The sequence below is a fragment of the Camelus dromedarius genome, chromosome 19 (assembly GCF_036321535.1).
Source record: "Camelus dromedarius isolate mCamDro1 chromosome 19, mCamDro1.pat, whole genome shotgun sequence".
In the NCBI taxonomy this organism is placed as follows: Eukaryota; Metazoa; Chordata; class Mammalia; order Artiodactyla; family Camelidae; genus Camelus; species Camelus dromedarius.
The window spans coordinates 33695895-33722652 of NC_087454.1; the positions used below are offsets into that span (position 1 = coordinate 33695895).

Genomic DNA, 26758 nt, shown 5'->3' on the forward strand with positions numbered 1-26758 from the left:
AAAAAATATATGTAAAATGAGTAGAATGAAAGTAGTAAATAGTATGTGAAAACTAAAGTTGAGAGAAAGAAGGACTGTGTTAGGATCGCAATGATGAATAAAGACAGTTTTAGACAAGATGGCCAGAGGGCAAGTCAGGGAGGCAGAGAGGTATCCAGGCAAAGAGCGTTCGGCAGAGGGAACGGTGTGTGCAGAGGCCTGGGAGTGCGGACTGACAGGGACTCCTGGAGAACCAGCAGGAAGCGGAGTGGCCGCAGCACAGTCACACTGCACTAGGGAAGCAGTGAGAGGGGCGGGGTGACCCAGGCCGTTCAGGGCCTTGTGGGCCATTTTTAATAGAATTCAGTGTTCGTGGAGATTAAGGATTGTGTCCAAAGGGACACACTCTGTATGGGGACTGTGCTCCCAAGGGTTCCTGATTAGGGTAAAGGAAGAGAAAGAAAAAGTGAGGTCACAACATGGTCAGAGCTCCAACGACATAACTGTCTTTTATAAACTATCTGGATATTTTAATTGCCTCATTGCCTCAGCTATCAACTGTGCATGAATAGAGACTAGTTAGCTAGTTTACTAACACAGGTGTTTTAGCATGCCGGCTTCCCTGCTCCTCCTTTGGGCCTGGAAGAACTTGAGTTGGCTTACCTCTCAAGCCTTGCTGTAAGTCCCGCTGTCGGTATACTCGGTAAGGAAAACTTCGGATCTCTTTGGGCCATCAGAATGTAATTTAATGCGGGCAATCTGCATCACTGTGCTGTGCCTGGGGACCTCAGTGAAAGAGACACGTTTTGAGTATAGTAAATAAATAAGGAAAACAACAACTAATGGCACCGTGTGCATTTTTGATTGGTTAGAATCTCTATTTAGCCTGAAGTTCCTCTGATCTGACAATAAAAGGGGTTGCTTTGAGCAGTTAGTGGCACTTCCGTAAATTCAGAGGTCCCCGGGACAAGGACAATTCAAACGGTTGTATACAAACAATAGAGAATGGCAGGGAGGCACTGGCGTGTCTACGCCTCGCCTACAGGAAATCACATTCCAATTTTTAAAAAATTCTGCTCTGGCTAAACAAACATTGTCAGCTCTTGAATGCTGCACAGGCTGTTGCTCTGCTAAAATCCTTATGTGAATCACCTCACTAAGCCCTGCTAATAAATTGTATGAGGCAGGTGCCCCCGTCATCCCCATTTTCCTGCTGTGAAGACTAAGGCTCTGCAAAGATAAGTAGGTTACCGTGAAGAAGTAGATTCAGAAGGTGGAGACAGGCACTCTGGCTTCATAATCTATGGTCTTAACCACAGTAACATGCCAACTATATATGGCAGGTAATCAACCAGCCGTTTTCCCCCTGGTGGATTGTGAAGCATGTAAGATTTGGAAACACCTAGAGGAGCATTATCCTGTAGATATAAATGCAAGCTACACATGTAATTTAAATTTTTCTTGTAGCTTCATTTAAAAGAATAAAAAAGAAACATACGGAATTAATTTCAATAATACGTGTTTTTAAATCCAATGTATTCAAAATACTATTGTAACATGTAATCAATGTAAAAAAAAATTGATGAGAAGCTTTATATTCTTTCTTTTTAAATACTAAGAGTGGGTGGGTGTTTACACATCTCAAATAAGAGTAGCCGCATTGCCAGTGCTGGGCAGCTACAGTGGGATTATGGCCACCATACTGGATAGTAAAGATTCAGACGATTGGCTGAATTTTTCACATCTCATTTTTTTCCTTCTAGAAGACATAATTAATCATCTAGAGCTGTAATTTAATTAAACTCCATTTTCTTGGAGGTAAAGCAAGAACTCCACCGGTATAATAATTACAAAGGAGGAGTTGCCAGCAGGTGCTTGTCTTCTGATCTCATTAAGAAGTTTGTGTGAATTCTCAGCACAAAGAGTTTGAGACCTTGTGAATTTATAGCCTAAGTTATATGGGGTTTACACATATGTACTGATGTTACCTAAAATATCCCTTCCTATAATGTTCTCTTTACGAACCAGTTCAGGGGATGGAATATTTATACGCTTCTGCTCTGAACATAAGCATTGTAAAGGAGCTATGCTTTGTGCTGCTAACTTAAATGGATTTGGAAAGCAAAGTGGAAAAATTGTAACTTTATGATAAACGTTACCACCTCCCTTTAATGCATTATTATATTTTATAGTTAAAATAGAATGGAACATTGAGGCACTTGTGCAGAATATATAAAAAACACAGAGGCATTGAAGGAGACCAAAAATTACATTTGAGCTTATTAATTTATGAAAAAAACAAACAGTATATTCTCAGACAGCTGCAGCATTCACTCAAGTGAGAAATATGCTAACATGTCAGCAATATCCATCCTCTAATCCTGCCAGGATAAAATTAAACAAAACAATCTCCTCAAATTATTAAAGTCTAAGTCTTTAGGGGAATGCCCTACATTATACTTGAAATTACCAAACCGTGGGCATAACCATGTAGCCACACGTCTCTTTCCTCTGTACTGTATAATTGTGTACAGATGTACCCAGTGTTATGCAATAGACCCTCTCCTTAAAAAGAGTAGAGTGCAAATTCAATATTAAAAATCTTTTAAATGCACTAGGGGAGCTTGCTATTTAAAGGGTTCTTTTATAATGAGATTAATCACCTCTAATTCCTCTTTTTGGCAAGTAAAAGTTTTAATATAGGATTTTTGCAGCTTTAAAAAAATAATGTTTCAGAAGGTACAGAGAAGAAAGAATAACAGAACTAGTATTACAAGTACCCAGTCTGGGGTGCCTGCCCCCACGTCCCGCCCTGATCCTATTCTGTTCTATCTGTGCAAAGATGTCACTCACAGAGTTCTCTTCTTTTCCCTGGCTTATCCTTATACAAGCATACTCTTAGTTTTCCTGTTAAAAAAAATCCCTCCCATGACCCTATTTTGACTTCCATCTACCACCATTTTTCTCCCCTTGACAGCCAAAATGCCTGGAAAGGGTTATCTACTTGATGTCTCAAATTCCTCTCCTCGGAGCTGGTGGGTTCTATACTTTGTGAGTTTGTCAAAAACATTTCCGAGATGATTGTCATTAGGTTTCCATAAAAAATAGGAACAGAATGATCAAAAGTCTTTTCAATAGTAAAGAAACAGGCACACACATGTGTTCACACATTCCTTTCCTGCACCAAAAATGTCTCATTTCTAACTGTGCTCATTTGGTAGAGCTGCCATAACAAAGGACCACAAATTAGACTAATTAGAAACAGAAATCTGTTGACTCACAGTTCTGGAGGCTAAGAGCCCAAAATCAAGGTGTTGGCAGAGCCATGCTCCCCCGGAAGGTGTTAGGGAAGGATCTGTTCTATTCTTCTCTTCTAACTTCTACTGGTCTCAGATGTTTCTTGTTCTGTAGGTGACTGTCTTCTCCCTGGGTCTCTTCATGTGTCTGTATCCAAATTTTCCTTTTTTTATAAGTATGCCAGTCACATTGAATTAGGGCTCACCCTAATGACCTCATTTCAACTTGATTACCTCTGTAAAGAGTATATGTCCAAATAAAGTCACTAAATTTAGGACTTTCAACTATATTTTTCGGGGGGACACAATTCAACTCATAACAACCAACGTCCACAATCTGGTTTTCCTTGGACCCTCCTGTAGGGATACGGATGTCAAATGTGTTGGAGAAGCTTGGTCTGTTCTTCAGAACAGGGTCTGGAAATTCACGTGGAATCTAATTAAATAAAATGATTGTTCGTAATGGTCGTTGAGATTGACCTTACTGTCCCTTATAAAGAAATGCAGGGGTTTTATGGAATATATTTATCTATCCATCTCCATCTTTCCATCGTCTATCCAAACATCCATTTATTATTTTCACAAAAATTGTTGGGCACCTACTGTAGATTGAGCATTCTGCAAGGCTGGGAGGCAATATTCAGGAGTCTTTGCTTTCAGGAGAGTGTGATGTAGACGGTAAGACAAGACATAACATGGGGAAGCAGATAGAACCTGAACTGGGAGAGCCGGTACACGTCATTTTGTAGTTTAGGTCATTACTGAGCAAGTATTCTGAGTGGGAATGTCACTAATCAACATTCTTCACAAAAGTATGGCCAGGATTGGCTCCATAACAGCTTTCTTAAATTCTGGGATTTTGCTGATGATAATCTGTTTTGAAAAATTGACAGCTTAGCTTGAAGCCCTTGCTCCAGCTTGATGCGACCTCACAGTCTTTCCTCTCTCCCTTTGTGGGTGAAGGTGGGGCAATCACAGTGCTACCGATAGGCTCAGCCCAGCCTGTGTTTGTGCCCAGTTCTCATGTGAATGGCTTCAAGTCACTCAAGGTCTAGATCATCTCTGGTCGTCCATGACATATTCATCCACTGGCCTGTTGTTTTCCCCTACTTAAAGTATCTTCTTCAGCTCTGCATTTTCAGTTTCTAAACGGTGCCTGGCACAGAGCAGGCACTCATTAAGTGTGTTAGCTGACCGAGCAACTGTCTTGAGATGGAAGGTGAGGACTGGCGGGTGAGGTCAGGATGGGAAAAGCACCAGATTCCTCCCATTTAAGGTAGCTTTAAAGCAGTGGTAGTAGGATCCTGACATGAGCTTGAAAAGCTCAACCAGGAAAAGCCAGAAGATAAATACAAACCTCATTCATTTATGATTCTCTACTGTTTGCCAAACACTGTAGACTCAATGCTCCCTCCTTCCATCTTCCATGCTGGGGGTTAAAATTAGAGCTGCAATTAAATGTGTGGTTTGGGGCTAGCATGAAATATCTGTATTTTTTTAAATGACATAAGAATAAAACTCATCTCTTTCTTTATGAACGAGCTCCACATAGGGTCCCGCTGGAGTAATGTTTATTGTTGCATCAAACATTAATGATAATCCCTGTTAGGACTGCATTCTGCTCCAGAATGGGAATTCAGAAGAGCTTGAGAATGAGTTTTCAGGAAGAACAAAAGGCTAGGAAAACATTTTCATCCAAAAAGCACAGGCTTAATAACCTAGGCCAGGCGTCTATATATGCACTCACAAATCCAATGATTTGATTTGCTAAAGTCTGTTGACTCACATGCCTTCCATGTAATTCATTTGACCACAGCAGTACACAGGAGGACACACACACAGTAAACACACCCTCAAAGCACGTCTATTTTAGAATCCCCCCAAATGCTACAAGATCTGAATTTACGAATGTTGTGTAAACTCGAGGGAGGTGGGAGGCAGAGAGCATGTGAATGCATTTTTACTGTCAAGCGAGTTACGCGTGTGAAGCGCGATGACCGTGCTGGACACCATCCGGGAGGGCCCGGGATCTCCACCCTACGAGACCCACTGTGAGCCAAGCTTAGTGACTTAATGGTGTGAAGCTCTGGCTCCCGGTTCATGTCGAGAATTACCTCAATACAGTCTAATTTATGTCTCAAGATCCTATCTCTTTTAAAGAAAATAACCATGAGATGTGTGTCTTTTACTGAACAAGATGCTTCCAAGAGAAGTTATGGAAGGACTGGTGACTTCAGATTCATCAAGTGACTGAAGTTTAGGAGAGAGGCGCAGAGAAGAGAGAAAGGTGGGAGAAAATGGAGAAAGGCTCAGTTTGGAGGGATAGCTTTGCTTTCCCACAAGCAGATATTACGTGTCATCTCACTGCATTTAATATGGGTTCCTGTCAGTGACGTTTCTTTTATTCTTTGGTAATTATGAGAATGCAAGCTGCAGTAATTTATTCTTTTTATTTAAACTCACGCTGGATCCGGAAACTTCTCCATCTGCTGGTTGCCCTAACTCTTGTAAACTGTCTTGAGCTGGCATAAGGGAATTGAGGTCTCCCGAGAAAAGCCTATTATGAATGTTATGGATTCTGGTACATTCTCTTTCTGATAACCGACTTTTACAGTCCTCATTTTTATCCTAGGAAATTTTTGTGTTATTTTCCTCTCACCGTGCTCCCTGGCTCAGATCCTCGTCAACTGAACACTTCCCTTCTGCTTCCCTTTGTTTATCTGCTCTTTTACCGCCTCCCTGTTTTTGAATGTTCTCATTTACCTTTGTGTTCTTGCTGGACAAAAGCTCTTTATCCTCTAGGCAAGCTTAGCATTTAGTGGTAGTGAGCACAAGCATTGGTCCTTGCCAAGGCACGTTCATCTTTTAAGGTACTTAATAGTTTCTGTGTTGTTTTAAACTTAATTGTATTTTTGCTTCTCCCAGCTCCCATTAGATTATGTATGTGTGGATGATTCATCGTTGCCTCTGCCAGAATTCTTAGACTATATTTCGTTCACCTTTAATGTCTGTTGGATGCATGTAGGAATGAATGAATGCACAAACAATGAATGTATGAATTGTTATACAATACCTTCTCTGGATTCAATTCTCCCTTTCTACTCTCTACAGGTGACCACAGAAGAGAAGAGAAAATTCTACGTGCACCCATGCCCCAGTTTGCTGAAGGTAGCTTGTGTATCACTGAGAAACCATCTGGCCACTTGTGAAGCCAGGCGCCCAGGTTTGCTTTTGTTTGTGGAAAATCAGTATGCTCCTTCTCGTTCCCACAGATAGCTCCAGAAAACACAGAGAGAGAATCTCCTTGAGGCCTCAGCAAAGTAAATGCCATATTGGAGAAGCCCGTGGGGCAAGTGGCTGCAGAAGGCTCTAGGCGCTATGGGCAGCCTATAAAACCCGAGGGGGGCCTCTGGCCAATAGCCAGAAAATATTGAAGCCCTCAGACCAAACAACTGCAAGGAAATGAATCCTGCCAACATCCTGAATGTGCTTGGAAGTGGGTTCTTCCCCAGTTGAGCCTCCAGATGAAAATGCATTCTGACTGACACCTTGATTACAGCCTGTGACACTCTGAGCAGATGGCCCAGCTAAGCCATACCTGGAATCCTGACCCCTGAAAATGTAATCAATGTGTGTTGTTTTTAGCTGCTAAGTTTGGGAGAATTTGTTATAAAGTAATAGAAAGCTAATATAACACATTTTGATTATCCACATAATAGAGGAGCTGGCATCTTCAAACTTGTGTTTTGTGGCTGACAATATTCTAAATGATACCCTCCCCCAAGGATTATAGTGTCCCAAGGCAGGAAAAAGAGGATGGACTGTATCTTCTCGTGTGTTTCTTCTTCAAGAGCAAAGTTTTCCAGAGTTCCCTCTCCCTAGTTAGTAGTAGCTAGTAGTCGCCCAGATGGCCAGAACAGCATCTCATACTCATTCCTAAATTGGCCACTGGTAAGGGGAATGCTGATAACATGATCAGCTTGGGTTAATCCAGGCTTATGTCCTGGGTCTAGAGAAAGTCCATCCTCTTCTGTTACATGCAGCCACCTAGGAGCTGAACAAAACCAGGGTTTGGTGGCAAGAAAAAAAGGGGTAGGGAGTGATGCTAGGTGAACAATCACAATGTTGGCCTCAGTGAAAACAATGGGGCTTCAGTTTCCCCATTTTTAAAAGTAGGGATCTTGACTAATTCAAGGTCTGTAGAGAGATCTGAACATTGATAGTTGCTTCCTAGAGTATTGTGCTGAGAAGCATTCTGAGCTCAGCAGGAAGGATACAGGGATAGATTAGCAATGTCTGCTGCGGGCATAGGAAGGAGGGATTATGCACAATTGTGATTCTAATGGTTAAAGGCAACTATGACAAAGGAATAAAATGTATTATTTAAGAGCATAGATTACAGCATCAAACCGTATTCAGATCTGGGCTTTGTCACTCAGTAAATGGGTGATCAATGGCATTTTACTTCCTGTATTTCAGTTTTCTCAACTATAAAATAAGGATAAAAGTAGCAAGTGAGAATTAAATGAGACAATACATGTAAAGATTCTTCGCCCAGTGTTAAAATGTGTGTGTGCTAAGAGCTCATTACCTGATAAGTACTAAATAAATGTTTTCCATTATTTTTCAGAGACATGATTACCACTGTGTTGATGAGTTAAAAGAACGATGTCTTGCACCAAGGTAAGATTCGGGGCAACTTGGTGAGAAAAACTCCACTCGGGGCAAAGTTTTTACTATTGATGAGACTAACATTATTTACCAGCTTAGTTTTCCTAGGATGGTCTTGGTTTTTTCTGATGTTCTTGTGTAATTAAAATATTCCCTCTTTCAGTCTGAAAAGAGTCCTGGTTCGGATAATAAACTTCATGGTAACCCTAACTATTGTTCTTGCTAAGGTTTTGAGTTAGAAGAACTTTCCTTAGAAATATTTCTCTTTTTTAAAGGTGTTTCTGGTTCTGGATCACTTTCTTGTGGATTTCGTGGTCTAGCCGTCAGTTATGGACTGCTGCTTAGAATTTAGTTTGTTTTTTTTTTTTTATAATTTTTTTAGGTGGAATATTATGGCCATGTAGAAAATTTCATTGCTGCCTGCTATAATCTTCATTAATACTTGTAATCCCAGACTTAGACCTTCATTCTTTGGCTTTTTTTTTTTTTTCTCCAAAGTAATATGCAGATATCCCTTCCCCAGAAGAAACAATTCATTAGAATTAAAACTGAGTTGAATGGGATGGGAACTTCAAGTCAGTGTCCTATTGAATCAAGAATGGTTTCCTATTCTGAGATATTTATCATCCTTTCTCAATTATGAAATGATTTCTGTGGGGAACAAGCCATTCATGCGGGTTAAATCTTTCATGAAATCCAGGAAAATCCTGCATGATCGATGCAATTCAAATGAAAGTAAATCAAAGTGAATTTAAAGTATTATTGCAGATGTAAATACCAAAAAGTTATTGTCATTTTCCCACAAATTGGGCTAAAACTGGCCATACGTTAACTTAGACAGCATCTTATATTTTCTGAGAGCTGACATTGACTAAGTTTTCTTTGATCAGTGCACATAAGAAAGCAACTGGAAAAACCACACATGGGTAAGACAAAGTTCTATATGGACAGTAGTTATTTTACAGTAGAATACAGCATAACTTCCCAACACTGAAGCAAGTAACTAGTAGTTCTATGAGTTGATCTTTAGGTAACTGCCTTATATGTTACATAGAAACATACATTTCGGTCCTCCTTTCATTAATTACATTTTATCATAATTATGTCATAATGCATATAAACTTGTAAAATTATTGTATGCCAAAAGTGATTCCACAGCACATTCCATGCTGCTGGTAAGCACAGACTCTTAATCATCTCAAAAAGAGGGATGTTAAATTCTACCCTTATCCTGGATTTCCTGCTGTCTCTCATAGAAAACTGCCATCTCTTTGTCTCCAGTGTTCCATGAAGCTCAAAATCTGTTCATAGAATAGAAGGTGGATATTTGGGGGGGAACTGCAGGATATAGAGTTTGCTATGGATTTTCCTTAACCCATAATCAATTTTATTTTCTCAATTTTGCTTTTAAGATGTAAGAAATATATCCTGTTCTTTCTATGAAAGTACCAAAATTAGAATTTTTCCTTAAAAGATATCTCAAACATAGAGTAACCCAATGTTTTGCAAACTATTAGGCCTTTTTTGTGTGTGTAAATGCCACAGGCAGCACGGGACTGCCTGCCTGCTCCTACCTCTGTGCATTTGCCGAGTAAACATCTCGAGCTGATTAAACGAGGGAATCACAAAAGCTGTTGGTACAAAACACAGGCATATAAGCACAACAAAGGGAAATTTTCTGTCAAAGCAATGCCAAATTAATTTGCCCCTCCATCCTTAATCATGCATGATAGGTTTTATTGCTGCTTCTGTAATCTTACTTTTATTAAGGCTGCTATCAGACTCAGAACCCAAGGATTTTATTAGCACAGGTGCTTAACAAGTAAAAAACAAAACATTTATGCATAGGAATTTAGAGTCATACCTAATGAATTAATTTTTATTTTTGCCACAAAAGTTAATCTACATACGTTGGAAATTCTTATAGTGATTATCTTAACTTCTTTATAATGGAAATATTATTAATATTGGAAGGTGTGTTCATACTCCTTCTCTTTAAAGGAAGATACCCAAAAACCCCATTCGGCATAATTTCCTGAGAACTACCTGTGTGAAAACACAAAGACCGCACATGGTACATGTGATTGAAATGACAATAATTAGAAAGTTGGAATGACTATGACCAAAGCCATACAGCAGATACTTAAGACAGAGAATACTGCTTAAACTTCCTTTTTGTGCTCAGAAACCCAGTAGCTTGAGAGAGACTCAGGGAAGTGATGCGCCAAAGGGTGTCTTGGAAAACTTTATCCCCACCCATGTGGTCTCCATCAGCATGTTCTCCAAGTTACCCCAAACAAGCATGGGTAAGAACAAGCACTCGCCCCTTGTGCAAAAGCAGCTTCAAGAAAAGATCTCAGAGGTCACACCCTGAAATGCTTAAGGATAACCTAAATAAGAGAAGCTCAGAAAAAGTATGAATCAAAATATGAAAATCTATCAAAAGACAAGATTAGAACAAATGGAAAAATATACCCGTGGTCTTGAAGGAGAAGACAATATCTTAGGACTGTTCTGATGTATGTGCATTGAATGTCATTGCAGTTAGAATCCAAGCTTTGGGAGAGAGTTGTATAAAATGGTCTAAAGGAAGAGCTAATGCACGACAATTGTCAAAATATTATGAAAAGAATAGTGAGATGTGCCTTGGCCAACATCACAGGGTGGTCAGATAAACATGGTAACAGCATTACACGGGGGGACTAGGGCACTAGAAGAGAATAAAAATGCAGGAAAAATATTACTATTATATGGACAGTTCATCTATTTTTAAAAACCTATAATCATTTCAGTGAGAAAAAGCTAGGTTACTTAACGATATTGGTGGCACAAATGACTCCCAATCTGGATATGCAAAATTAACCTTCACATGAATTCACAGCTTTAAATATTTTTAAATGAAATAACACAATTTTAGAAGAAAATTATGGAAGCCTACCTGTCTAGTTTAGAGAAAAGGGAAAATTCTTAACCAAGACCAGATTTTATTTACTTATTTATTTATTTATTTATTTATTTATTTATTTATTTATTTATTTACAAGTGTCATCAATTTACTTTTTTTAGTATGAAATTATTTTTTTATTTAAGTTTAGTTAGTTTACAATGCTGTGTCAGTTTCAGATGTATAGCAAAGTGATTTGGTTATACATACCGAATTCTTTTTCAGATTCTTTTCCATTATGGGTTATTACAAGATATTGAATATAGTTCCCTGTGCTCTCTACACGTCTTTGTTATCTTGTGTATCTGCTAATCCCAAACTCCTAATTTATCTCTCCCTTCCTTCCTGTTTTGGTAACCATAAGTTTGTTTTCTGTCTGTGAGTCTATTTCTGCTTTGTAAATAAGTTCATTTGTATCAATTTTTTAGATTCCACGTATAAATGATATTTGTCTTCCCTTTCTCGCTTACTTCACTTAATATCATAATGTTGTTGAAAATGGGATTATTTCTTTTTTTATTGTTGAGTAATATTTTATATATATACATTTATACATACATACACATATACACAGTACATCTTCCTTATCTGTTCATCTGTCGATGGACGTTTAGGTTGCTTCCATGTCTTGGTTATTGTAAGACCAGATTGATTTTAAGTAGAGAAATGACAAATTAAATTATGGTACATCTATATCATGTGATTCTATGTAGCTATTAAAAAGAATGAACTAAAGTTTCACCAGCTGACAGGGATTTTTATGAGTGAAACGGCACATAACAAAGCAAGATGCAGGTAGTCATATTATGGCATACAGAAACACACACACGCCCACCTATATAGGCATATACGTTTATAAGTGATCATAAGGGCTTGGTAAAAAATGTGAAAAGAAACAAATTACAACTTCAACACAGGTGCAGGCACCTTGCTGGGGCTCTGGAGCAGAGCAAGGAGTGATGACAGAGGAGGGGAGGAGAAGGAGCAGAGGAAGGGGCAAAGCATAAGAAAGAAAACAAGCCAGCACTTAAAAAAATAAAGCAACCAGCATGTGCTATATGTTGCCATTTAAGAATACACACTTTGGAATAAAGAAAATAGTTTTTTATTTAGAAAGTATAGTTTTCTTTCTTTCTTTCTTTCTTTCTTTCTTTCTTTCTTTCTTCCTTTCTTTCTTTCTTCCTTTCTTCCTTTCTTCCTTTCTTCCTTTCTTCCTTTCTTTCTTTCCTTTCTTTCTTTCCTTTCTTTCTTTCCTTTCTTTCTTCCTTTCTTTCTTCCTTTCTTTCTTCCTTTCTTTCTTCCTTTCTTTCTTCCTTTCTTTCTTTCTTTCTTTCTTTCTTTCTTTCTTTCTTTCTTTCTTTCTTTCTTTCTTTCTTTCTTTCTTTCTTTCTTTCTTTCTTTCTTTCTTTCTTTCTTTCTTTCTTTCTTTCTTTCTTTCTTTCCAAGCAACCCATTTTCTTTTAAGGCTTAAGAGAAAAAAAAATCCTAGGCAAGTGAAAGTATAGTTTTCTATTCTTTACTTCCAACCATATTTCCTTCCCTCGGCCAGTCTTGTACTGACTTTCTGGGGCCCCCACACTGCCCCGTACTACCATTCTTCGGTGCGTGCACGCCCACCACAGGGTGCGTGTGTGATACACCGGGGGCGTATGCATATTACATGCGTGTGAAATCTAAAACAAGAAAAGAAACAAAAAACAGCCAAACTCATAGAAAAAGAGATTAGATTTGTGGTTACCGGAGGCAGGGGATGGGGAGGGGGGTGTATGGCAGTAACTGGGTCAACTACTTTTTGGGTTTGGGTTCGTAGTAAATGCTTAATACATAATAGTTATTATTACATTCACTACTACGTTTAATATGCTGCAGTAGATTAACACAGCCACCAAAGGAGGGTGGAATCAAAGAAGACCCAAGTTGGCTTCCTGTGTACAAAGTGACGTGGAGGCCTGATTCTGGGCTGGTCGGTCTGTCTGCGTGTGGGGTGGACTTCTGGCTTCTATGGTCGTTCTTCAGCAGAGCTGTGGATGCTTCCCTGCTACTTTATACCATCTGGCTCTCGGGGCAAGCACCGTAGATACCTCTCATGCTCTCTATGGCTGGACAAAGAACCCAGGGCACCTTTTCCTGTTGAACAGTGAGCTTTCTAAGTAGAATGGCAAGATGTTTCTTTTAAGGTGTGATGTTGTTCTTTTATTCCTAATTTGAATTATCTTCAATGTCAAATGGAATTAGAGAGCATTAGCCTGTTTTAGAGACACGCTCCTCGTAACAGACTGAACTAAAATGAGGTTCTGTTGGCCAATCCACTTTCTTTCTTTTAGGAACTGAAATTGGGTAGTCATGCAGTGAACAGGTCACTGGATTGAAAGTCAAATGACCTTGTCTCAAGCCTTGACTACACCTCTTAACAGCTTAACAGCTAGATAACGTTGAAGAAGGTGCTCAATATTTCCTTATCTATAAAATTTGAGAGATGCTGACGATACCTAAATATATGGAACAAGACTGCTGATGAGAGTGAGGGTAGATAGCATACTAGGACTGTTTGGGTGAAATATAAAAGGTTGCATCCATATTTCATTCAAAGGAAATGTACTAAGTGTGTATTATGGATCAAGCTCTATCCTATGATTTGGAAAGGAGCAGCAGATGGATTATGATTCATGCCTTCATCGAGATTACATTTATGCAGGTAGAGCATGTTAGTTTTCTATTGCTGCCATAACAAATTTTCACAAAAGTTTAAACAATACAAATGTATTATCTCACAGTTCTGCATGTTAGAAGTCCAACATGGGTCTCACTTGGCTAAAATCATGGTGGAAGCTGCATTACTTGCTGGAGGCTCTATGGGAGAATCATTTTCCCTGCCTTTTCCTCTTTCTTAGAGGCTGCCTGCATTCCTTGATTCATGGCCCCCTTCAACCATCTTTAGGTAGTGTTGGAGCACCTCTCTGAGCGGTCCTCCATAGTCCCATCACTCTTTGACCCACATCACTCTTCTGCTCCGTCTTCCACCTGTTGTAATTACACTGAAACCACGTGGATCATCCAGGATTATCTTACGATCCTTCAGTTAATCATGTCTGCAGATTCACAGGTTCTGAGGATTAGGGGGTAGACATCTTTGGGGGCTCAAAACATAAAGTACACTTTAGCTGAGTAGAAATGCTCTAAATGACACTTGCTGTTCGGTTTATATCAATATAATCAAAATCATACAGCACAGTTTATGATTTTATTATTGTTGTTTTGTTTTGCACCCTAGGCTTATGCCTGACTTACAAGGAGAATTAGATTTTGATTAAGAAATTATTCCTTCCCAGTTCTATCTAGAGTTTTGTGCTTTGTTTTCCCCTTAAACTATGGTGGGTGGGTGGGGGGTGGAAATGGAAAAGAAGCTGATAGCCAGAGGAGAAAACCGAATCCATTTATTATTTCTATGTAAAGCCTGGGTGCATGATATCTTATTCATTGACCTGGATCAGAACCAGTGTTGAAATCTCATTGCTGAGATGTGATGCTCTGACCCTGAGGAATGAATTTAGCTCAGAACAGACAAGACCATCCGTGACAGTCGCTGTCTATTTCTGGCACATTAAATCAAGATTTTTGGAGTGTCAGAATCTGTTATAACTTGGACTGAAGTATGACAACCTGTCAGAAAATTTCCACAACCGATAACATCCCCTTGAGGTTAATAGACAAAATTATAAGATGGCATAATTTGTGTAATATGATTCATAAATTCCTTGTCATAAAGTCTCAAGGGTGGGATTTTATAAATATGTAGTCAGTTTTACTGCACCACTATGTAATACTTGATCCCTTTTGCTATAAACATATTTACAAAACAGAGTGAGAAGCATTTCAAATCAATTCAGTCTGATAAGGGTTTGTAGGTAATTGACGATACGGGACACACACTCCTAGGTGCTGCGGTGGGTACATTCGGGTAATAAAAGACGACTCCTGTGCTCAGAGCTTAAAAGCTTGTTGCTGTAAGCAAAGTAAACACAGAAAACAACTGAAGAACATTACAAGTCAATATACTCAAGCCTGTTCCAGACCAATGAACGATGAAAGCTCATTGGGTTCTGGGGACATGGTAAAGGCTGAGGGATGTTTAGGGACTTGAGACAGGATTTGAAACATGGGGAGCAGGACATTTTAGGTGGAAGGAACTTTATGAGCAAAGTCTCCAAGATCAGAACAAGAATTTGACGTACACCCTCAGCTAGTTTATCATGTAGCTACTCACCGAAGGCTGGCCTGTTGGTTTGATCATTATACGGTTTTAGGTTGTTGTTATATATAGTCATGGAGTGTTCCATTCATGCCTACAGTGGATTGTTGGCTAACAGACAAGATGCCTAAGAAAGACTGCGGTTGAAATGTTAGTGAATAGGATGGTAAGAATGACAGCAATTAAATTTTTTCTTTCATGGGCTGAATTATGTTCCTCCTAAACTCATATGTTGAAGTCCTAACCCCTCCAGTACTTTAGAATGTTTGGAGATAGGGTCCTTTCAAGAGGTAGTTAAAATATGGCCAATAAGGTGGGCTCCAATCCAGTATGACTGGGGTTCTTATGAAAAAAAAAAGATAGAGAGAGATGAGGACACAGAGAGAAGACCATTGGAAGATGCAGATAGAAGCTGACCATCTACGAGCCAAGGAGACAGCACTCAAAAGAAATCAAACCAGCTGACATCTTTGATCTTGGACTTCTAGTCTCCAGAACTGTGACATCATAATTTTCTGTTGCTTGGGCAAAAAAGGAAAAAAAAAAAAAGAATGTGAGGGACAAAGTACATTAAGGTTATTGAGATGGGAAAAAAAAAAAGGAGAGGGAGCTGTGAAATATAAGACTAATCGTGTTTGGGCATATTTATTTGTGCCTGTGTTCACGTGTGTGTGCCTTGTGTGTCTGTGTGACATAGACACACAGTTCAGTGCTGTGGTGTAGCCCAAGGAAGGGCACGATGCTCGTGAAGACAGTAATAATGGTAATAATATGTGCTAGGCATTTACAAGCATTATCTCATTTCATGCTCACAGCAACCATATGAAGTAAGCATTGTTAATATCTTAATTTTACAGAATTAAAAAAATCAGGCTCAGAGAGGTTTAGTGCTGAGCCCATGGCCACACAGCTAGCAAGTGACAAAGCTGGGCTTCCATTTCACCTTTTTGTTCTTAGGGAGACCCACTGCCTCAAAAAAAAGTGATAATTATTAGCAAAACAGTCTGCTCTGCAACAATGCAACTTTTATTTTGGTTCATATGCTATTGGTAAAATGAAGGAATAACAGTATAGTATGGAAATCGTGTTGGCTTTTGCATGATTTCCCCCAGTATGGCCATAGTGTTTAGCAATTAGGGGCAAAGTTTCTCATAATTAAAGAGAAAATCTTAGCTATATGTGACTTGAGAAAAAAATTGGAAGATCCTGGAGAGATGCCTTTCTGGAGTGTGACAGTGTTTGGCTTAGTGGGTTCAAGAATGACTTCACACTTTACTAAGTGAAACTATCTTAAACAAAAGATAGCAGAGTATAGCTTCTCTTTTGCTCTTTGATTTTTTTTTCACTTTACCATATATCTTGGAAATCACATCATATCATTTCATAGAGCTCTTATCCATTATTTTATTTTATTTTATTTTAAATTTTTTTTATTGTAACTTCATGGTGCTCCCTTCTGCAAATGCACTGTCGTTGTTTCCAATCTCTCTTCCATATGTGGGCATTGAGGCTGTACCCGTATCGTGCCATTTAAAACAGTGATGCAATGAATAACCTCTCGCGTGTGTATTTTTGTATTTTGCAGTGGGTGTGTATTGATACTGTAATTTCCTAGTTTTATCAATTGTGCCGTCTTCTCCTGCACAGGGCTGTATCAACCTGCGTTTCCACTTTTCCCCCTCCGTGAGTGCCTGGTTTCCTAACTTGTCAATAGAATGTGCTGTCAACTTTTTAAAAATTTTGCCAATCTGATAGGTGATGGGTAATAAATAGTAACTCAGAGTAGCTTTATGCTTCATTTCTCTTGCCAGGAGTGAAGTTGAACATCTTTTTCATATGTTTAACATCTAATGTTGACCTTTTTGGGTGACTTGTCTGTTCTTGTCTTTTGCCTATGATTTCGGTCCTTGTTCCCTTAATTTTTAAGATTACACACACAGACACTTTCTCTCTCTCTCCACACACACACACATACACATACATGGGATACACACACATACAGTTATATATGTAGTATTTGCTGTTTATCTGTGATATAAATATTTTTTACTAGTTTGTCATTTGTTGTAGCTTTGTTTATGGTGTTTTGTGCTGTGCAAAGTTGGTTTTTTCATGTTTATATTGTCAAATCATCACTCTTCTTTATTGGCTTTGGATTTTGAATCAATAAGAACACTTTTCGTAACTATACCCAGTTTATATAGGAATTTACCCGTTTTCTTCTATACCTATAGGGTTTCAAATTTTACACTTCTGATCGACTCATGGGTACTACAATATCCATGAGTCTCTTAAATGGTAGTTTTAACACTATAATCAATAATATTATTTGGTTGACAGTAAAAATAATAATGACAAACAGTTATGGAGTGACTGCTAAATGCCAGACATTTTTCTTAGCACTTTGCATATTTTGACTCATTCAACCCTCCTAACAACTCTATGATGTATGTGCTATTATTATACCCATTCTATGGATGAGGAAAATGAAACACAGAGAAGTTAAGTGCTCTGCCTAAGGTCACACAGCTAGGGAGTTGCAGGGCTGGATTTGAATGTAGGTGGTCCAGAAAGCACCCCTTCCCCACTAGACTCTCCTTCCTTTCCAGTAGGTCGTATACACCAAGGGCAAATGATGACAGTGATGGTTATCCCACAGGGTTCTGAGGGTTAATTAAGAGATCGTTTGTGCAGTTGTAGTACAGTGCATGGCACACTGCAGGGGCTCAGTAAACTGCTGCTGAATTTAAAGGGAGATGCTAAACCCACAGCTCTGTAGATCAGTCACATATACAACCATGACGCACACTCCTTCCCCAGGTTTCATTTTCATGACTAACAACAGCATCTAATATCGGGACCTTAAATTTCCTGACTCTAGCTCACGTCACTGAAGAGCCTTAACTGAAGGGTGCGGCTTCACCTCTGGGAAAAACAGAGGCGAGGAAGGTGCTGAGTAATTCCAACCACCATGCACCGGCTCATCTCCAGACACACCCACCTAAAGCGAATCAGCAGAGTTGAACCCAGTGATTCTTAAACTTTGTTTCCCTCAGGACCCCTTCACAATCTGGCAAGTCTATTTTATTATCTACTACTGCATTCAGCTATTGGCCATCTCATGTTGTATGCAGTCTGGAAGACTCTACTATATGCTTGTTAGCGAATGAAAGTTAAAAAAAAGGCAACTTGTCATTATTATAAAAATAAATTTGACTTTGCCGATACTCTAAAAGTATCTTCAGGACACCTAAGTGTCCCTTGATCCTACCTAGAGAATCATGATTCAGCATATGGTAAATGCTTCATAAATATATAGTTAATATCATAAATCGATAAATTCTACATAATGTACAGGCAACACAATATCGTGCCTCGAGCAAATACCGTGTCTAGCCACACATTTCATCCAGTGCTCACAAAGTTCTTAGAAAATACCTATTATTGTCTCCTTTCCTATTTGAATGCACATTCTCTCCAAACACATGTACCCTGTGGAGGAAGACACTGAAGCTTAGGAAGGTTAAATAACCTGCCCAAGGTCACATAAATTGAATTGGCACGATTCACTATCAAACTTTTCAATTTAGACTTAACTTCAAGCCTAGGATTCTTTTGAGAAGGAGTTAAAATGCCACGCCAACGATCTTGAGGTTTGGATTTGCATGCATCATTCAGATCAGGGCTTCATCTGAATTTTCATTTATTTGGTCAAACACTCTATTGAATTAAATGGATTCGTCAGATCAACCCAAATAAAGAAGCAGATTTTGCCCCACGACACACCACCAACCTGTAGTTTGCATTATTTCCTGCATTTGAGATCCATTGTTGTTCAGCAAGGAATGGAGCAAGGGTAAATACATAATGAAACTAGGAGGAAGTTTAAGGGCAGACAAAATGCAAATAACGGAACAACAAAGAGTGGCCAACACAGCCCGAACATCTCATCATCCAAACCAAGAGGAGGATTGAAGCCTGGGAAAAAGGGGCCCCCATATTAACCAAGCAATCTCATGGACCACACTTACTAGGCACTTCCATCCCAACAGGATGTTATTACAATCAGGAAGCCAACGTCGCTGGCATATGGCAGAATAACAGTGTGTGCTTATATTCAGAAATTTGTAGACCAGATAGAATCTTCATGGTTTTATCTGAAATGCTGTCTTTTGGAAATTCAGATGAAAAAGAGAGAAAATTCTTTCCATTTATTCTCCAATTGAAAGAAGAGATGAAGGGAGGGGAAGAAAATCAGGGAGGTTTCCCTTCCTCACCCTATGTGCAGGTTTAGTGAAAAATTTATCTCCGACCACGAGCCAGCACTACATATTCCCATGTGGGAGATGTCTTCAACTCATTTAAATTTGTCAAGCTGAGGAATCTTGGCGCTTTTATAGCTGGGGAGGAAAAACACTGGATGTTTATTTTTCCGCTACTCTAAGTAGGGTTATATATGGAGGGAAATCGATTTGGGGGAAAAAAAGTCCAAAGAGCATGACTTTTGCTTAGTTATTTAGAACAGCATACATGCGGTTGAAGATAAAATAGAATATCCCCCTTAGAAGGTGCGTATAAATAAGCAGTCATTAACTATGTGGCTGAAAATTAGGATTTGACTTGTAGGGCTGTTAGAAATTATTCATCGGTGCTGTGCTTAGCGTATTTTCTTGGAAAAACCAATTTAGAAGAAACAAAAGGATTTCATTTCTTGAAATCAAGATGCTTAAAAACAGGAGACTTTATTTCATCACTTTCGCACATCTCTTGCTTGTGTGAGGTTGTCCTCATCCTCACTTCGTCCTTGATACTTTTTGGTCTAGTTTTAAGCACTCCTGGCTTTTCCTACTATTTTCCATTAGAACCATTTCTACAGCCCAATAGACTGTTAAGAAAGTTTGAGGGGATTTTTTTATATACTGATTTTCCCCTTGAAATTCTTCTTTCTTAAACATTTTCTCCATCCAGTTATCTCTCTCTTTTGTTATGCTTTAGTTATGCCTAAATAACTCTTTCTCCATTTTGGTTTTCATAGCCTTAGGATATTTTAAGCAATCATCCTGTCTCTCATCAGCTCTGCTTTTAAGCTTGAGATGGCACCCTCACTGACCAATGAGGCTCTTTGAAATCCAATGTTTGTAAATAGAAGTTTGTGATCATAGGGGTTAATGCGATGGGGGTAAAATATTTTATTTGTTTACTTTCATTCACTTCTTTGCGCTGCCAATGGAAAAAAAGGACAGAAAAGAAAAGTATTTGCTCTGAAAACTGTGGAAGAAAGTGTTTGGATCAGTTCATTCTTCCTATAAGTCTATGAACATTTTCTCAAAGGGGAAGAATCTAACTCCATAGTATGTCTTTGTGAAAAATTACCCTGTGTGTTTTCTGCAAGAAGTAAAGAGACTCTTCTGAAAAGGTTAGAAGTAATTTATAAACAGATCTTAATGCATCTGAGAGTTGTAAGACTTAAGAAAAAGAAAAAAATATATATGTATATACTTTTGAAAAGTTGTTTCAAATCATATTTAGTTAATTAATTCCTTCACTAATATACCGATATTTGAGATCCTTTATGTGTCAAACACTGTAGTAAGAAAAATAAGAAAGCCATGGATCCTGTCTTTCAGAAGGGCATTCCATAATAAGGAATGAAAACAGGCTAACAGATAATAAAAATGCAAATGCAGCAAACGCCAAAATAAATGAGCAAGAACAATTTGGAATTTTCAAAAATCCATTATTCTGTAGGTAAAGTGAAAAATTCCAAAGAAGTGGAATCATTAGCAGCGCCTCCCAATTACTTTCTGAATTTGGATATTTGCATATTAGTTTTTTTTTTCAATTAGAAGTGTAATTAAATGGCTTACAAAGTATTCAGTTTTGTATCTTACTAGAACTGGAGCTTTGATATATCAGTTAATGTATAATTGTAGAAAATGTAGAAAAACATCTTTAAAAGGTTGCTTAAAAATTTGGTTCATAATTCAAAGAAAGTTTAAAATGTTATTTAAAATACATCAGAGCATCATAGTACAGAGAACTGCCCTCATTTGTAATCTCATATTGCATTAAATTAAGAATTTGGTGTCATGACAACCAACTAATCTATATGTAGAGGCAACCCATTGGGAACACAGAGCAATACTCAGGATTATACTCACCATATTTCATTTAGATAATCCTGCTTTTAGAGGCTGGATATTTAAGATACCTTTTCCCACTCCGATTACTTTTTTCAACGTCCTAACCAAAATCAGGTTGTTTTGCCTCTGGCTTGAGCTGACCATTTGTAGGTAAATTATCAATTGATTGACTGGATTATCGCAAGATGAACAGGACCCAGCATTAAGTTCATTAAAAACAATAGGAAGGAAAAACAGTTGGTCTAGTTACTTTGATATCTAAGCATCTAAATCAGAGTAAGTTTTTCATGAATAGTACTTAGTCATCCTGTCAGTCACTACATTTAAGAAGTTGCATTTTGTTTAATAGAATAAAACTGTTAATTTCAGCCCAGTCCAAGTCAAAATAATAGGAAGCTAATTGCCAGCTTTTAGTACATTCATTAAGTTAAAATAGGGGATATTTTCACAGATTCATATCTGGCACCAGCCAGATAGAGCACTATCCAAGCAGAAAGACTGCTATGGACAAGTTAAATTTGCATTATTCTGCCTTGCCAAAATAGGTTAAATTTTAGGTCAAATTATTTAATTAGAAGTCTTTGTGTTTAAGAGCATTTGATGCATGTAAAAGTTAAAAAAAAAAAAAAACCCGAACTTAAAACTTTGGAAGATGATGTTTAAGATTAGATGAGGAGTATGGTTATCTTTGGCGTGTCTTTACCATGGGGTAAGCATGTGCTCTAAGGGCGGTTTGGATAAAAGTTTAAAGAGCAAGTTCATATAGGTTTTAGTGTCTAAGCTTTCTCATCTTAAAAAGTGAGAGCGATAATTTGTGCCTTGAAGCCTTGCTCCAAGGGCGTGATACCTAATGTGTACACAGAACCTAGCACATAATAAGCACTCAGTAAGCAGAAGCTGGGGGAGAGAGTGCAGCTCAGTGGTAGAGCGCTTGCCTAGCAGAAGCTGCAGTTACCAGACATCTCTCAGGTGCATGTGTTTGCCTTTTTCTGAGGCCCAGATTCTTGCCCCAAGTCATAAACCTCAATGTTGTATAAAAAGCACTTTAAATTCATAGAAGTGGGCACAGCTAGCGGGAAACCACTGAAAGAGAGACTCTCCTACTTTCAGAGTTAGCGCTCACCCAAAGCCTCATAAAAAATCCAGACAACAGCCCCAAGGATGGGCAGAGGCGGAGCGAGGGAGGCGGCACCAGCCAGCCTGGGGTGAGGCTCCCCGCAGGGCCCCCTCGCCTGCCTCCCGTGCAGACCTTCCTGGAGCCTCACCCACACCTCCCCTGCCGCCCCCCGAAGGTCCACAGTGAGGACAGAAGTGCCCCGTGGTAGCTAGACCATCACTCAGTTACTGCCGCAATTATTCACCTACAACAGATTCCAGAATTCTCTGCTCCCAGATTCAGGGGACGTGTTGTAAGATTCTTTGAGCCTGAAGGCAATTAGCAGGAGACCAGAAAAAATGAAGATGATCGTAATCAAATTGTAAAAGCTGAAACCAACTGGAAATGGGAGGGTAAACTTGATACAGTTTGAAAGAGGGAAATACCTGTCACTTGTCTCTGTTTTCTTAACAATGTGAATAAGCGTTCAGTAAAAAATACTAGTTTTCACTTAGCCATTCATCCTATTACGAACTGTAGCCCCATAGCGGTTGTTTGAGGTCCGGTCACTGGATTTCTGAGTTTAAAACTAGAACTTTTAAATAAAAAAGGTTAGTAATCAACTAGTCCTGAACTTGGATCTCCAGAAAAATTATGAGTTTTTTTAAATTTTGATAGTTTGAATTTTACTTACTTGAATTTCTTCAATGAGAAGAAAGGCAGAAAGAGGAAAAGATTATACAGAGAAATATCCTTTTTCATTATTGAATTAAAATGTATGATCTTTACTAAGAATTCCACACGAATCCTCCTCCATACCAAATGCCTCTTAACTATTTTTTTCTGTAACAAAAAAGGAGTTATAAATACAGCTGAAGGAGATGCTAATTATTTCTCATGAAAGACGGGTGACAGTAAACATGAGCATCCAGCAACACATGACAACACACACATGCACGCAGAAACCATTGAAACGCCTGATTCTTCTGGAAAAGCACCAGTCCAGAAGAGAATAAATCGCAGAGGGCAGGTTTTGCCCTTCGTGGCTGTGATTAGAGCCCTAATGCTGTGTTGCCTTAAACCGTGCCAATTTCATTTCTACAGTGAAATACGCTTTAGAGGATGGGGAGAAAACTGATTATTTAATCAAAGAGAGGAGGAAAGCCAAAATAATCCACTGTATCTCAGGAAGGAGTAGGGGCTGGGGGTAAGAAAACTTCAGAAAGCATTATAATAATGGTACTTCTTTATTTTAAGTAACAAATAAAATAGCAAAACATTTTTTCCCATCATAAAAACTGACTTTGATCCCCAGTACAGCCATCGAGTGGAAAATTGAACCACAATATAATTGCTTTCCCTGTGACCGATAAAGTGGTGTAACAAATTTTGTGTTTGAATGATAAAATCAGCAATTGGCCCCCAGCATTTCCCTCTACCATTCCTCCAAGGACACTCCAGTCCCATCAGTCTCCAGGGCAAGAGAAAGGGTGGAAAAACTAACTGTAAATCTACTCCAAGTTGTTGTTGGATTTCTCTTGCTTGCTTGCTTAAAGAAAAAAAAAATAATAAAACTGTCCGTGTTTGTCTTTAATGCCTAATATAAATCACTTCCAAAGGTGGAAAAAAACCAACAACCTAGCTTTCATTGAAAACTGATTACAGATGTTAAAAAAAAAAAAAAAACTAAATCTAAAGCCATACTAAGAAAAATTATTTTACTCAAGAGCAAAATCTTGTTAGAATGGGGAAATTGTCTTAAGAGTCCCAGGGACAAATGTCACAGCTGTTTGACGCAGAGGCGGCAGTCAGAAAGACGGTGGCCATGGGAAGGATGCATTTGTGAGCTCACGGTGACAGGATTTAACTGTGGAAAGACACGGCACTTTCCGGGTGGGAGCTCGGCAGAGCCCGCCTACCTCTGCAGCTGGCTTTCCCAGATTATTTGGGATAACAATCTGAAATGGCTGTGATGGTTGTGAAAGTCTGTGCACCCCTCTCAGTATTTTATTTGGCTGGTAGACTCTCCAGAAGAGGATACATTCCAAGCCCCTTGAAGAGACACTTAATGATGCATTAGTGCATATGGTAGAGGCTGGGGCAGGGGGATGGTGGGGGGAGCCTGGTGAGGCAGCGGTCCTATGGTGGAAGCCTGAAAGCTTCGATCCAGGTATTTTTTCTGAAAGCTTGTCTTGCACTGAAACATTTGGTTTGCAAACCTGGACCCAGATTCAGTCCTCTGCAGCTACCTACTGAAATTCAGTTTTACACAAAAAAAATGTGTCTCTTGAGTAGGGCTTCTGTTTTGACCCGGAGATATGGGAACATGCAGAGACCTAAGGAAAAACGTCTTCAAAGATCAACTTCTTCAAACTTCGCAGAAGTTCTTTATTCTATTTGGTGCACTCAGATTAAAATGCAGTCCTGAAAAGCAGGCAGCCAGCCTCCCGAACACTTAGTACTTGATGTAACAGAGAACCCTAATGGGCAGCCTTAGGAGGGGTTTTGTAAAATTATTTTAACACTTTTCTGTGCCTTACAGATTCCTACAGTAAGCCTCTATCGCATTTAAAAAATGTCTTATATATATTTTAGATATAATATTTTATATATATTCTAGTTCTAATGTTGGAAATTTTCAACATGTGTCAAAATAGAACAGCGTCATTATCCTGATGGATCGCTCACTCACTCCTGTCCACAGTTATCAAATGGAGAACAGTGGGATCCATGGGGACCTGTGTGTCACCTCCATGTTTCACGCTTGTCCCTGCCACACGACTCCACACGCGCAGGTAGTGATCCTTTAAAACATACCAGGTCAGGTAGCATCTCTGTTCAAATCCTCTGCTGTCTCCCTGCAGTGGACTGAATGGTGTCTCCCGCCCCCAAGAGGTCTATCTGTGTCCTGACTCCTGGAGCCAGGGAATAGGACTTTATTTGGAAAAAGGGTCTTTGTGGATGTAATGAAAGATCTCGAGATGAGATCACCTTAGATTAAGGATGAGCCCTAAAGCCAATGGCAGGTGTCCTTGTAAAGAGAAAGACAGAGGAAAATTTGGGACCTATAGACACAGAACAGAAGGTGATGGGGAGACAAGGACAGAGGTCGGCCTGATGTGACTACGAGCCAAGATGCACCAAGCGCCACAGCAGCCACCAGAAGCCAGGAGGGAGGCACGGAACAGATCCTTCCTCAGAGCTCGCCGAGGGAACCGGTCCTGATGACACTGGATCTCCGATTTCTGGCCGGCAGTACCCTGAGAGAAAAATGTGCTGTTGTCTGAAGCCACCAATTTGTGGTAATTTATGATGACGGCCATGGAAAACTGACACACACACACCTTCACAGTTCCTTTTACGATGATCCAGGTGATTCGGCCTCCGTCCACGTCCCTGGCTCCGTTGCTCCATTCGGGCTGTAGTGACTTCCTGCTGCTCTTTGGCCGTGAGAGGTTCACTGCTGTCTCAAGCCCCTGAACTTCACCTAGAGGCGTTTCCCCCAGACCTTTGCCTGACTGGTTTCCTCTTTTCCTTTGGGTCCCTGTTAAATGCTGCTCCTCAGGAGGCCTTCCTTCATCACTCGACCTGAGATACCCACTTCGTCCCCTCACACATGGTTCTCTCTCTCCCGTGCAGCCTTATCTTCCTTCATGCACGTCTATCACTGCCCGAAACCTCCCAGCACTTCCCCGTTTGTTAGTTAACCCGGCCCCCCTGTAATTTCAGGCTCCTTGAAAGCAGGACATCTTCCTCTTGTTCAGTATTCCATCTTCAACATGTAGGACAGTGTCTGGGCTTAGAATGAATACTTGATGAATGAATGACTTAACCTGAAATCTGGAAAAATTGGCATGGGTTTCTCTGGCAGCGATCTCTCTTGCAGGAAATGCATTGGTGGTCTGCATCTCAAGGCTTGCATTGTCAAGGATCTCGGAACTTCATTGCAAGAATTTTTATCATAAAATAACCGGTCTCTCTGAAACTGCTTTGGAGGCAACCAGTTTGCAAAAGCAAAAGGGGGAAATTTCTGAGAAGTTTGCCTCCAGGGCGGGAAGGGCTTGGAGAGACTCCCTGTCCCTGTGAAGCACAGCTTGATTTATCCCGTCCGGCGTTCGCCAGGGCAGCCCCACAGGGCACTGGGTGGCCGTGGTCCATCTGCCTCCAGTGTATCTTCGTGATTCTCTAAGAAAGGAGAGGAGACAAGAATTGGAGTCGGGGTCTGACAATCGAGTGGAAAAAAGGGGATGAGATTAGGAATATAGTTCATTTTTTCCTGTGCGCCACTCACTTTCTGTGGTGTCAAATGACGAACCAAGTAGAATGCATTAACAATTTAACCATCTCTGACTTAAGTTTTTTAAAAAATATGGTATTTGA

At 39.5% G+C, this 26758-nt stretch overlaps 1 long non-coding RNA gene across 2 annotated transcripts in view; it reads left to right on the plus strand.

The window, feature by feature from the left end:
- LOC135318584 (uncharacterized) overlaps window positions 1-26758 on the plus strand; it is a 368934-nt gene that overhangs the window by 249004 nt on the left and 93172 nt on the right. For both annotated transcript variants that reach the window (XR_010376750.1, XR_010376751.1), the window contains exons 3-4: window positions 6387-6498; window positions 7906-7958. This is a non-coding gene — a long non-coding RNA (uncharacterized LOC135318584). The remainder of the gene's footprint in view (window positions 1-6386; window positions 6499-7905; window positions 7959-26758) is intronic.